The 14805-nt window shown below is 35.0% G+C and overlaps 1 protein-coding gene across 10 annotated transcripts in view; it reads left to right on the forward strand.

Annotated features, from left to right (window-relative positions):
• Positions 1-14805, forward strand: part of PTPRD (protein tyrosine phosphatase receptor type D) — a gene marked incomplete at both ends in the record, with an annotated part of 415865 nt that overhangs the window by 110133 nt on the left and 290927 nt on the right. The window lies entirely within an intron of this gene.

Below are 14805 nucleotides of genomic sequence, written 5' to 3' on the forward strand. Positions count from 1 at the left end.
TGAGATGAAAAGTATTGGAAACAAGGGATCACATTTTAATAATTATAGATGAACTTAAATAGATTATGAATGTTTCTTCGCTGTACTGGTTTTCCCATTGAGGGATGTATTTACTGTGCATCTTTTGTAAAATATTTGTGTTTCCCTTTCCAGAACTATTAGTTACTAAATCTTAGTCTCTTCTAAGAAGCTAAACCCTATTGGCAATTTTTAATAGCCTATTTACCTAGAGGAGGGCAGTTATCAGTGACCTAGACTACATTTACTTATGGTAAATTGAGTTTAAACCGAATAACCCCCCCCTCAAACACATAAAGAAATCAGAAAATATCTAAGAAGAAATTCAGTTAGCTAATCCAAAAAGGTGAATAAATTTACATCCTAAAATATTTTGTAATCATACAAGTACCTTGCTAAATTAAAGGAAAATATTTAATATTGGACATATATGTCATTTTAAAGGTGTATAACAAAATGCTTTTTAAAAATAAAGTATGAGTTACATTTCTGACCTTTATGACAAACTAATTTGATGCAGAAAATATGTCATCCCTCATACATGTACAAAGATGTTCACGAAATATCTGAATATAAACTAAATTTACAATTAGGCTAGCAAACAAGAAAGAGTAATTTCTAGGTGCTAAAACCAGGAAGAGAATCCTCAGAGAAAATACAATCGTACTCTTATAACTCAAGACAATAACTATATGGGCAATAGGCTTTAGAATTGGAGTTTCAACTCTATAGCAAGTAACATACATATGTAAAATAAGGTGAGAGTAAGAAGATATATATTTTTTTGCATAAAGGTGAGACTTCTAGAAATATTCCTATAGTGCAATACTCAGAGCACAGAATCTTACCATTAAAGCTGGTCAGAAACTTTGAATCCCATAGAGTATAGAACAGGGAACCCTGAAAGTACTCACCTAACACAGATACCCAACCTAGTTTAGAATGACACAGAAAGTGTATTATAAAGGTGTAATAAAAGAATATTTATCAGAAAAAATCTTGTTTTTTCTCACCATCTATCATCTTTAAGTTATTTTCAAAGCAATTAATTGCTTGACTTAATCTTTATGCATTTGATAAAGACATTCAAAAACAATTTGATGAAAAATATCACTTAGAAAGTCACATGGATTTGTTTTCCTGTCCAGCAGCTAGCTGGAGTCCCTTCACAGATAGCCAGTCCTCATATAAACAAATACATTTGAAAAAATGAACATGATCTTCAATCTTTATGTGAATATCTTTCATATGTGACTGAATTTGAATAAAAATTTATGGCTCTGGAAAAGTAGTTAACCCTTAATTTAAAAAAAAACCCTGTTTACAAGTTTTAGAAATATTTCATGAGAAAAATTCAAATTAATTTTGACGAAAAAGTTTTCTAAGCATAATCTTAAAGTAGAATACATAAATGAGGATAAAATTATCTTTTTTTCTAGACTCATCTCTTTTTAAAGTGTCTAAATGTTGGTGATTCTGCTAATAAGTCTTAAAAATATGCCAGTGGTTGACTGGCATTTTTACACTTTGAACATTGTGAAGAGTTACATAAGTGACTATGAGGAGGTTCATATCGTGGTTGATGAGCTTTGTGTCTATTCTAAGTTTACTTTCTCTTGATAATTGTGTTGGCAGATAATCAAAAGCTCTGTTCTGCAGTAGACAGAGACCAGTTTACACTTTTTGCCCCTTCGGCCCTCATGAGACGCCCATTTTGTGTACATGGGTCATTTATTTTTTCTCCACTTTGCTGACAAATGCCAAAAATGTGCCAACTGTCATGATAGGTTTTATCTAAGTGGGCTGGATGGAGATCACTCATTTGTTTCACACAGGCTACTGGTTGACTTAATTAATTGGAGGTTCAAACATATGACCTGTGTGGCTAATGCAGAAGACATTGAAATAATCCTCTGACCACCCATGTGCATTGAAGGGAGCATTGCAGGAAAAATGTTCCCTTAGTAGCTTGTTTCAAATTACCCTGGCTTTCAAAACCTGTTTTCACAAGGAATGATAACTACGAGCTCAAGGCTGAACCTGCCCTGGAATGAGATACTTGGCCAGTTATTCATTTACGTTGTAGAGTGTGGTTGATGGACAAAGACGTGGGAGAAGGGGAAGTTGAATGTGGTGCCTATGTTCTCTATATTGTTATTAATTTTTTTTTGTTTTCTTGGCTACTGAAACAAAGCAAATACTGTCCCCCTACTTCTGAGCACTTTAGGTGGCTCATCAAATTTGTTATACACATACATTCTTTCCGAAGTAGAATTATAAGTGAAGATTTTGAGGCTTACTGAAAGGTTATTAAGAGCTGAGACTTGTATAATCATGGGATGCTGCTAAGGACAATGGATTAGACAGGCTTTGAGGGAGGTGCAAGCCAAGGACCAGAGAGGGCGTATTAATAAGTGGGATGATTATCCAAAGTAAATTGATTCTATTTGGATCCTTAGTTTATTAGCGAGAGTTTCTTCCTGACCAAACCTAACTGCAGGAAAACACATAATAAGCATTTATGTAATGGTAACACCTTTTTAATCTTAGTGAATTATTTTCAAAGACTTGTCCATTTGCAAATAGCATTACTCCCTAAACTACCACCATGACTACTACAACTGAGGAAGGTAAAATGTGTGAGCATAGCTGCCTTTATCTGCTTCTAGAAAACCAGTTTGTTGGTGGAACTTATACAAAGTAGTTATTTCCTTAAAAAAAAAAGTGAGCTGGCTAAATATGAGGCATTTTATTTACCTAGTTTAGCAAATATATTTGTTTTGTTTGTTTATTTTTGTGATACCAGGGACTGAGCCCAGGGGGTTTCTACCTCTGTGCTAGTCTCCCAACCCTACTTTATTTTTTTATCTTTTTCTCTTGGTGCATTGTAGTCATACATCTTGATGGGATACAAGATGGTAGAGGCACACATGCACACATCACTCACTCAGCCCTTATCCAATTCCCACCCCCCCCTTCTCATGTTTAGCTTAGTGTTTGCATTGATATGTTTGTAAATGTATATCATGTATATTAGGGAATTTCCCTCTTCCCCCTTCCATCCCCCTCATTTAGGCTGCTTTATTTGCTTTTGAAACAGGGTCTCACTAAATTGCTGACAGCCTCTCTAAGTTGCTCAAGCTGGCTTCCAACTTGAGATCCTCCTGTTTCAGCTTTCCAAGTACTGGGATTACAGGCAAGTGCCACTGCATCTGGCATTGCAGATACGCTTAAATAAATGATTTTGATTTTCTTCTGTGTGTCTACATACACGTGTAGCATTTGTGAATGAATGATTACCATTGGGACATAAAATAATACTTAGAATAGTAAGTCTCTAGGTCTCAGGTAATTCAAATTCCAACTATGGTTATGATATTCTCTGCAAATATATTAACTTCCCTGTTATTCACTGATTTTTCTTTTCTAACCTCTTTGGCACAGAGAGAGTTTAAATCAGTCAGATCACTCTCTCTAACTTTTTGTGATTTGCTGGCCTGCCCATTACAGGAAGCCAGTTGTTGCAAAATGGAGAAAATATTTTCCCTAAAGGTGACTGTTGGTGAGATAGTAAAACACACAGTGAGTAGTTGAATGATACAAAGAAGGACTTGCATTGAGAAAAAGAGAGAAATGTTTGCATAATGTGTCTCTTTCAAGAAATATATAACCATTATAGCAGTTGTTAAAAACACTACACACACAACTTTTACAATCTTTCAGGGAGATAGCAGTCAACGATCTCTGCCATTGTGCAGTACCCTGTGATCAGAATTAGCATGTTCATTACAGTCTCATTTTATTAATGCCTCTTTTTGAAGATGAACACAGTTGTCCCCGCTGTGAAAATGGTACTTTGCCGTTTATGCTATAAAGTGGTCTCGGCTGGAGATCTAGGCTAGGAACATTAAAGAACAAAGCACAGCTGCCTGACTGTCACACAAAAGGATTTTTATGAAAGACTGAAACAAAAGGAAGGGTGGCCGACACAGAACAAACTTGCTGACAATTATGGCAGTGAGTGAAGATGACTTGAAAAGGCTTATAAAGTAGCTGAATATTTGAAATAAATGGATACCAACATGATAAAGCCTTCCCATGTATACTGTTTCTATGCTGGAGAGAGGTGGCTGCGGGCAGAGACAGATTGTGTTATAAACAGGCTTCTGGCTTTTAGAAGTGTAGTCTGTAGAACATGAAAATAACTCCTTATTACCCACTTGCATCACAGAGGCAGGAGCCCATGTAAATGGTCAATGGGATCCTTAGTAAGGGTAAACATTAAAAAACTGATAAGATTTTTGAGAAAGGGTGAGCAGAGGCTCTTCATGTGTCCTTATCCATCTTCTGAGGAAAGCTGTGTTGGCGGTGAATGTCCATTCCTTGGAACCATTATCACTTATTTATCCATACTAAAGCACTGTAGTGCCATGGTTGTGCTAAGTGTGAAAAAATGCTGCCTGGATGACACATTGTGGTAGGGAGACTCTGAGTAGAAGCTTGAAGAATAGGGAGGATTCTGGCAGATGGAGTTAGTGAGAGACTGTTAGAGAAGGTTCACGAGGGATGTTGTATAGGTAAGAAATGACTACCTATTGGGAGTGGACATGGATGGTGTATCAGTCAGCATTGTCAGGGAAAGAGAGCAAGTAAAATGCAAACATCTATAGAAACTTACGTATTTTAAGGGATTCGCTCACATGAGCAATGAGGTTGACAAGTCCCAGATCTGACAGGTGAGTTGGCAGTCTGGAGGCTCAAGAGAGCTGATGGTGTAGTTCTAATGCAAAGGTCAACAGGCTCCAGTCTCAGGAAGGGCAGAGGTTCCAGACTGAGTTGAAGACAGGAAAAAGCTACAGCCTGAGTTTGGAGGGAGTGAGGCAGGAGGGATCTCCCCTTACCACTCACATAAGGAAGGGCAGTCAAGTTTGCTAAGTATATGAATTATTAACCTCTTCCAAAATACCATCACAGCCATACCTAAAACAAATACCTGAGCAACACATGGCCCAGCTAACACATATAATTAAACACCACGGGTGGGCTCATAGTAGCTCAGACTGGAGGAGAATTAAAAGAACAATAAAGGAAGAAAATTAGCTTGGGTTATAGGTCATTGGGTAAGGAGAATAAGCTGTGTAAGTGAGAAGTCATGTGATAATGCTAGCATAGACCATCTTTCTGAGTTGAAGTTTGCAGAAATGTTTATTAGAATACTTAAAGTAATTCATCTAACAATTCAGTGTAATTTATATATAATTGATGTTTTTACTTCAAAACTGGATATTGAGTTGCCTTTCACTGATAAAAGTTGGACAATTTTTAAAACTTCAATATCTTGGCTTTCAAAATTAGATTTATTTTAAGCTACTAATTAAGATGCAGTTTTCAAAGTTGTGCATGCATAATTTATTGAGATTTGGGGCACAGATATACCAAATGCCTCATCTAGGGTTTAATTATCAAAGTGCTAATTACATATCTCCTTAGAAGAGTAAGTAACTTATTTTATCCTATTAAAAAACAATGACTTCTGAATTTATGCCACATTAAACACAACATTGATGACATACATCCTAGTATCCTTAATTTATTTTATTTAAGATAGCAAGAAGAGTTTAAGATTACCTTACCTGTGATCTTTTAAAATGCACTTGTATTTTAATTTACATTTCAAAAGTTTCCATGTTTTTCTTTTTTGTATCTTTGAAGTTTACCCTTGATTATTAATCTTTACTTTTACATATCATAAAATGACACTTTAACATAGTGTCATTTTTCTCTAATTAAGAGATTTTGGCCATAGGTGTATCAAATGCCAGATGATATCTGTGTTTATAATTTAGGTTTTAAACTTTATCATACTTCTTTTTCTTCAGGAAGATTCCTTATTTTTAAATAGAAATATAATAAAAGAGCTATTGAAAAGAATGAACTTGTATAACATAAGGTGGGAGCAGTAACAATTTTCAGATTTTTCTCACCCTTCAAGGTATTGGTATATACAGTTCTCCTTTTTTTTGTTTGTTTGTTTAATTGTATAGGAAAAAAGAGGTTTGTCACTTACCAGAGAACTAGAAAATTTAAAATGGCATAAAGTGTAAACTCTTAAAAAATTGATAACTTTTAATAAAGTTTAATTATAAATTTCAGTAATTCATACATTATATAATTAAACCAAAACCTTTGTTAGCAAAATGTGTGTGCATGTAAATTTTGTACATGTAGCATGTATGTATATTATTCACTATGAGAAGTTACACTCTATTTCTTAAAACTTTTATTCTACATATTCTTCCCTTGCAAATAAGCTCATTGTATTTTTCTATGGCTTCGATGTGTGTCCAGCATTTATTCATCATCCAACAAACATTTGTAGAGTGAATTTACGCACATATATAAAGGAGCACACAGGTATGGCTATAGAGTCATATACAGTGCAGTAAGAAACCACATGGCATTAATTTTTAATTTGCATTTAATAAACAAAGTATTTGTAATTTCTATGGTCACCATAGGATGGATAGTGTGATTGAGAACCAGGAAACTGAGTTTACGGTAAAGGGAACAAGACAGAGAACTGAAAAAGAAGGATGGCATCTTGTAGCTAGATAGATGTGTCCTATCAATATTCTACTGCTGCCTACCTGTGTTGGCTTAGACGTATTAGTTAAGTTTAAATGTTAAATTCTTATACCTTTAACCATCATGTTGAGAAGTTAATGACATGTATTGTGAAGCATGTGGCACAGTGATTCTAAAACTGTAGGCAAAGTATTAATTTCCTTCCTTTTCCCTTCATCATCCCTTTGAAACTGAGCTATTTGATTTGGCTCTTGTATCTACTCCTCAATCCCCACATTGGGAACTGTGCTAGGCACAGAGTAATTGGATAAATGTTCATTACATGAACACATTGCTATCATGATGGTGGCACAGGGTAAGAACTCTGGGAAGTTATCAGTGTTTCATTTTCAAAACACTGCTTATTCCAGTGGATTGACAATCTGCTTTTATATGGAAAATAGGGTGATAGGAGACTATTTAAATATACATGTATTAATAAATTTATTTGAAAGACTAAAAATTATGTTTTGGCACAATGCCCTATAATATAAAAACCAACAATTGTAGTTTCTTTCTTTCTCCTTTTATTCTTGTGTTGAATTTTGTGTTAACATACATTTATGTATTATTTATAATCCTTATCCTGTAGGTTCAGGCAGTCAATTGCTGAGATTACCTAGGCAAAAATTAATATATTATTTCTGTTCTATTATATATGGACTACCCAAGGTCACAGAATAGATTAATATCTATAATTTCTTCAAAATAAAGAATAAAAAATCGGCTGGGGGTGTAGCTCTGAGGTGGAATGCCACTAGTTCCATCCTCAGGACCACAAAAAAAAAAAAAAAAAAAAAAAAAAAACAAAATGTAAGACATCATTTAAACATGTAAAGAGGTGATAGGAAATTTTTGCTGCTTTTTTTTTAGATTATAGGATGTGCTAGAAGTTATGAGTTTAGTTTATACCAACAGATAATCCCAAATTCAAATTTTGACTATTTATTCAGGTATATTCCCTCCCCTTCCTTCCTTCCTTCCTTCCTTCCTTCCTTCCTTCCTTCCTTCCTTCCTAACTTTCCCCTCTTCCTCCCTTCCTCCCTTTAGTGTTCATGTATGTGCATGTGTGTGTGTGTGTTACTCTGAATTGAACCCAGGGGCTTCTACTTCTGAGGTACAACCCTAGCCCATTTATTTATTTATTTATTTATTTATTTATTTATTTATTTATTTATTGTTTGTTTGTTTGTTTGTTTGTTTAGGATGGTAAGAGTCTCACTAAACTGCTGAGGCTGTCATTGAACCTGTAGTCCTCTTGTCTCAGCCTCCCAAGTACGGGGATTGCCTGCACACACTGCCACACCTAGCCATGTACACATTTCTTCTTCCCTTTGAGCTTTAGCTTCTTTGTTTGTCAGGTAGAGATAGTAGGAAGCCCTACCCCCTACTTCCAGAATCCTCATGCCATATATGAAATTTCTATTAATTAATAAACTTGATTATTCAGTAGTAGGAGTCTCTGTATGTCAGGGACTGTTCTAAATCGTGGCAATAGAAAAGATACCATCATCACCTACTTCAAGGAAACTATTTCTCTATTTTAGGGAAAACCATAATTTTTGGTTCAAATGAAAATGCATACTGTGGTTGAGGATAACAAAGTGTAGTTTTAGAAGAAAGGTGCTTTAATGGTGACTCAGTTTATACCTTTTCAAGCTTGTCCTTGTCTTAAGAACCATTGTCTACCTGAAAATTCCATCAGTGTAACAGTAAGTTTTGTTGAAATCTAAGATGTGTTTGACATATGAAGCCTCAACTGACAGAAAAATTACACTCACCTTTTTTTCCCCTGATTATTAGAAATACTCTGGAAGAAAATTGTATTTCATTTGTAGGAAGATATAGTGTCTACTTTGCTAGGGTTTTGAAAAAAATAGCCTGTAATAAAAAAAAACCTTAAGTAATAACCTTTAAAGTAATATTCCCATTTGTTTCTTTCCCAACTAATAGTAAAAGGAATTTTTATTACTGCACTTACCATTTTTATGACCCTTTCTGCTCTATTCCGAGATGACAAAGTAGACCTAAATAGGAAATGTCTTTAAAGTGTACTGGTAAAATATCTTAAAGCATCTTCTCCTACAGAAGGCTTCATTAAGCAAAATTGATTTTCATAATAAAATATTTATTCATTAAAATGGAATTGTAGGTGTTTTAACCCTTAAGGGCAAACCATTCACTTGTATTCTAAAATAGGAATATTCTTCAAATGCTACTTTTGAAGGCTTAACCATCTGGGTTACAGCTTGTACCCTAAAGAGCCTCTCATTTATACTCAGGATTTTATACATGCCATTATGTCCTAGGGTAGATCTAGATTTCCAGCACTTCCAAGCCTGTTGTAAACTGACAGAAGTGCCACAGCTGACTAACTATGGCTCCCATTAATCTTTGTTGCAGAGATGCATTAATAAAAATTAACGCTCGCTGGCTCCATGGTAAATGAAATTCTCTCATCTCAGTTTACAAACAGATAAATCATCATCTATTGGGGAGGAAGAATTCACTCTGACTTAAATTATTCTTAATGATTTACCATAAACTTACTAGAAAGAGCCAAAGAAGACATTAAATACTGCCCAGTAGGACTGGGGTTTGAGCCAATCATTTCTTAATTTACCTATCAACATGGTTCAAATAAATATGGTTGTGGCAACTTAAAAATATCAGAAAATATTTTTAAACAGAAAGAACATCAATGTGGTATACATGCTAGTGCATTGTACTTTAAACATACTAACAGCATTGATTAGGCTCAGCATCTACTCTTCTTGAGTCTTCCATTGATATGAATCCTTGGTAAAAGACCTCCACCAAGGCATTGACATACTTTGATGCTAGAAAGTCTATATAGAAACAGTGGAGGAAAAGTAACTGGTGTGGGGTTCAGGTAGACATACTCATCCAGTATCTCAGGAAGTATTGTAGTAAGGGCCCTCCCTAGCATGGTGCCTTCCAAGGGCCTCAAAGGGTCTCGGATTATGTCCAGATGACTGTATGTTTCTAAAATTTGCAAGAGTAATATTTTGCATTTCTTTTCATAAAGTTAGCCTCTAAAGTTTTGTAAGGATTGGGCTTTGCTGTGTAAAATCTGGCTTTGCCATGTGATTTATACCAAGGAACGAAAGATTTGTTTTGCATTTTATATGTGTTTGGGAAAAATTAGTTAACTACTTTTAAATTTATGCTAGCTCAGGGAGCATATTTAAAATTTATAAAAACTTATGTTTTATCCTGTGTCAGCTCCCTGAGTGAGCATAGATTTAAAAGGACTTTGCCCAATATTTGTAATTCTGAGTTTCTAAACTTGTGGGACTCAGATTTTTTGTTTTCATTTCCCTCTGTTTAACATACAGTTCTACCCAGGTAATAAATATGGGATGCTCTTTCTTATAACAGGATGGTTGAATGGTTGTGCACATTATGTGAGGATGTCCCCATTAACAGGACTCTATCTGGTGATTCTTAAAATTTCTCCATTCTAGAAGGCCAAATTTTCTGTCTTTTCATTTTTTAATCTGTACCATCATTACTGATATAAAATAATCTTTTTGGCAATATAATATGGATTTGTAATTTTATATAATATAAATCTAAGGTCTGATGGTATAATTTGCTAGAATTTACTAAGTGAATTTCCTTGGTTAATCTCTTTGAATAACCAGCTGTATATCAAAGGAGAAAAGACGAGATGGGGACAGATGTGATCTGGACTGCTTCCTTTAAGGATTCATATTACTTTTCTCAGTGAGCAAATACTACAGAACCTATATGCTTGTTCAGGATTTTACAAATTAAAGGAAAAGCAAAAGTTGAAACAGAGAAAAAAAGTTCCAGGAATTTAAGAATCATAAAGCTTGCAACACAATTTGGGGAAATAAGAGTTTTAGTTTATAGCTTTTCTTTCTGTGAAATTCAGAGAGATCCTATGCCCTAAGACAGAACTTTACTGAAGAAAGATTTCATGTGAGTTGTGGACAAGTTATATATTCAAAGTTGGCTTGAGCAAACTCTCTATTACGTGTGGTGATTGCCAGATTTCTGACTCCAAGTCCTTTCTCTGTTCTCTAACCAGCATTGTTCTTTTTTGTGCTATGTTGTGGAGAATGTATTTGAATATAGCGTGACATAGAAGAGATAATGAATTGAGTTTTTTGAATCCTAGTAGAATGATCTGGATGTGTGAAAAATATCTTAAATGTCTCAACAGAGGCTGCTGAGTTGGTTGCAAAAGGGGCATTTTGTCATTATCCTTGAGTCTCACTTTCCTGAGGGTAGGAAGAGAGTTATAAGAGGAAGAAAGGGTGGGGCGGATTTGATGTAAGAAATGGAAGGTTATGAGGAAAAAAATACATTCGAAAGTGTCTTCTTCAATAAAGACAGAATATTCACCCATAAGCTAAGAGGGTTTTTCTTTATGATGCATTTCTTTTTCTTATATTAAGTGGATGAAACCAGGCACAGACAGCCAAATATTGACTGACCTCACTCATGTAGAATCTAAAAAAGCTGATCTCACAGAAGTAGAGAATAGAATAGTGGGTGCCAGAGGCTGGGAAGGGGACGTGATTAGGGAGATATTTTTCAAAGTTTTCAATAAGATAAGAAAAAAAAGGTCAAGAGATTTATTGTAAAATACGGTCATCATAGTTGATAATATATTGTATTCCTGAGAAATATTAAGAGATTTTATATGAAGTGTTCCTGTCACAAAAATAATATTCATATATATATATAATAAATTCATATATATATATGAATTAGCTAGATTTTATTCTTCTACAATGTACATATAAATATTATGTCATATACTATAAATCCATACAGTCTTATCTGTCAATTAAAGAAATAAATTTTAAAGAGTGTGAGTCAACCATAGAAAGTTAAAAGGTTGGGGTGGTCATCTCAAACTCATGGGGACTGAGTCATGCTCATATTTTATAACTCTCTAATATTCTCTTTGAAGCCATTGATTGATGGAGAATTTGGGGATCTCCACTCACCTCCAGTCTGACAATCCAATAAGAAACTGCTCCTCCTTCATTACATTTATTTTTCAAAGAATTTTTACAACTATGTGTGGCTTTATGCACAATATATTTTTATCAAAGCAAAGAGCCTAGGTTCAGTTTTGTGTGTACTTTTTGAATATGATCAGTTGCAAGGCTTGCTCAACTAATTTAAGCTACCAAGTCATTTTTGTGGTCTTGAATGTTTATAAGAGAATTGGGGGGCATGATGATCCCTCTTTTAGAACCCAAATATATTATTGTTCTGGGAAAATATGTCTTTGGGTATAGCCCAGAGCTGGCTGCTTTGTGGTGCAGGTTTTCATTGTGTGTCTGTCTTCAGCAGTGTAAGCATCACAGGTTTTATTGTTGAGGAGGTTACTTTAAATTCTTATTTTAGGCAAAAGCATTTGCAAATTAAGACTGAGAAAGCAGCAGTGAGAAGATCCTTCTAGTTCTACTCAGTTGGACCATTGTTCATTAAACTGACAATGTAATTGGGTGTAAAAGAAATGGCAATTTAAAAGCAAGGGCTTTAAGTGGGACAACCTGCTAATCTCAAAGTTAGTCTTACAAAGAAAAAAGAAAAAAACAAGACTCAAAGAAGGTAAATCTTTGCTTTGGTTCTCTAGTTTATTTGTGTTCTGTGCTGAAATTGCCCTATCACATGTGCCTTTAATGGTGACTTTATAAAAGAGTTTGAAGAGAAAACATTCAGTTCACCCTTTTATGTGCATAGACACATACACATATGGATGTGTTTATTTTTATGAAAAGGTAAACACTCAGAATGTTATTATTTCAATGATTCAAAGACTCTACTATTTTAATTCAAGCCATTTGGATATGTGGAAATCAGGAGATAAGTTTAAAAAGGAAAGTAATTTTGTTGGTATTTTTTTCTGTTTATTCTTTTATTTATTTACTTTTTATTCATACATCCTACTGGGCTAAAAAAAAACTTGTGTGTACATACACGTACACATCACCGATTTAACCCCTACCCAATTCCTACCCCATTCTCTCCTCATCCCTCCTTCCCTTGCTTGGCTTAGTGGTTGACTTCGATATGTTTAAGTACATTGTCTGTTTTAGAGAACTTCCTTCTTACCCCCTCCCATCCCCTCATTTGGGTTGTCTTGTTTGCTCCTCTGTAGGATTTACTTTTTTTATCTAGAGTTCCTCCTATGACCCATTTCTCCTTAGCTTTCACATATTAGGGAAAGCATCTGATTTCTTATTTTTTGTGACTGACTAATCTCACTTAGCATAATGTTCTCCAGTTCCATCCATTTCCCTGAAAATGATGTAATTGTGTTTTTTTTAATGGCTGAGTAAAATTCCATTGTGTAAGTATCCCACAGTTTTGTAATCCATTCATCTGTTGATGGACATCTTGGCTGGTTCCATAGTTTGGCTATGGTGAATTGTGCAGCTATGAACGTCGATACACATGCATTAGTTTGGTAGTCTGGTTTACTTTCCTTTGGGTAGATACCCAGAAGTGGTATTGCTGGATCAAATGGTAGATTTGTTCCCATTCTTCTGAGAATTCTCCATATTGTTTTCCAAAGTGGTTGCACTAATTTGCAATCCCACCAACAATGTTTTAGAGTTCCCACTTCTCCACATCCTCACCAGCATTTGTTATTGTTTGTGTTTTGAATGATTGCCATTCTAGTTGGAGTTAGGTGAAATCTCAGGGTAGTTTTTATTTGCTTCTTTCTGTTTGCCAATGATGTTGAGCATTTCTTCACGCATTTATTGGCCTTCTGAATTTCTTCTTTCGTGAAATGTCTATTTAGTTCGCTTGCCCATTTTGTTATTGGATGATTTTTATTTTTAGTGTTGAGTTTCTTGAGTTATCTGTATATTCTAGATATTAGTCCTCTATTGGAGGGGAAGATGGCAAAAATCTCCCATTCTGTTGGTTCTCGATTGAGGTTCTTGATAGTTTCCTTTGCTGAACAGAAGCTCTTCAGTTTCATGCAATCCCACGTATTGATTTACCTTTTAATTTGTTGTGCCTTTGGAGTCTTGTTGAGAAAGTGTTTATCTGTGCCTATGTGTTGCAGTGTTGGACCTATGCCCTCTTCAAGGAACTTTAAGGTCTCTTGTTTGATTTCCAAGTCTTTGATCCATCTTGAACTGACTTTTGTGCAGGGTGAGAAAGTGGGATTAATTTCCAATTTTCTGTGTATGGTTTTGCTAACATCATTTTTTGAACAGGCTATCTTTTTTCCAGTGTATGTTTTTGGCCTCTGTCAAAAATCAGTTGGCTGAAAGTGTGTGGACTTGATTCTGGGTCTTCTATTCTGCTCCATTGGTCTGTGTATCTGTTTGTGTGCCAGTGCCATGGTGTTTTTATTACAATGGTTCTGTAGCATAGTTTAAAGTCAGATATTGTGATTCCTCCTGCATGGTTTTTGTTGCTGAGAACTACTTTGGCTATTCTGGGCTTTGTGTTATTCCATATAATTTTTTTTTTTTTTTTTTTTTTTTTAGTGGTTGGGGTTCCTGGAAGCCCTTCTACCTCTGGGCTATGCTCCCAGAACCTGTTTTATACTTTTTAAATTTGGAAACAGGGTCTCTTAAGCCAGTGAAGCTGGCTTCGAACCTGCGAGATCCTCCTGTCGCCACCTCCCAAGTGTGGGGATTACAAGTGTGCACCACCACGCCCAGCTATTCCAAATAAATTTAAGGTTTTTCTATGTCTGTGAGGAATGATCTTGGTAGTTTAATGGGCATTGCATTGAAACATTTTTGGAAGGATGCCCGTTTTAATGATACTTATTCTTCCAATCCATGAACATGGAAGATCTTTCCATCTTCTAAGATCTTCTTCGATTTCTTTTTTCAATGTTTTATAGTTTTCTTTCCAGAGATCTTTTTACTCCTTGGTTAAGTTTATTCCTAAGTAGTTTAATTTTTTTGTGGGAGATCCAGAGTGGAAGTGTTTTCTGAATTTCTTTTTTAGTGGATTTATGGTTGGTGTATAGGAAAGCTTCTGATGTTTTCAGATTGATTTTGTATCCAGTCACTTTGCTGAATTTGTTTTTCAGTTCTATAAGCCTTTTTGTTGAGTTTGTTGGGTTTTCTAAATATAGTATCATGTCATCTGCAAATAGTGAAAATTTGAGTTCTTCTTTTC

This window comes from Muscardinus avellanarius (genome assembly GCF_963383645.1).
Source record: "Muscardinus avellanarius genome assembly, chromosome: 13".
Lineage (NCBI taxonomy): Eukaryota > Metazoa > Chordata > Mammalia > Rodentia > Gliridae > Muscardinus > Muscardinus avellanarius.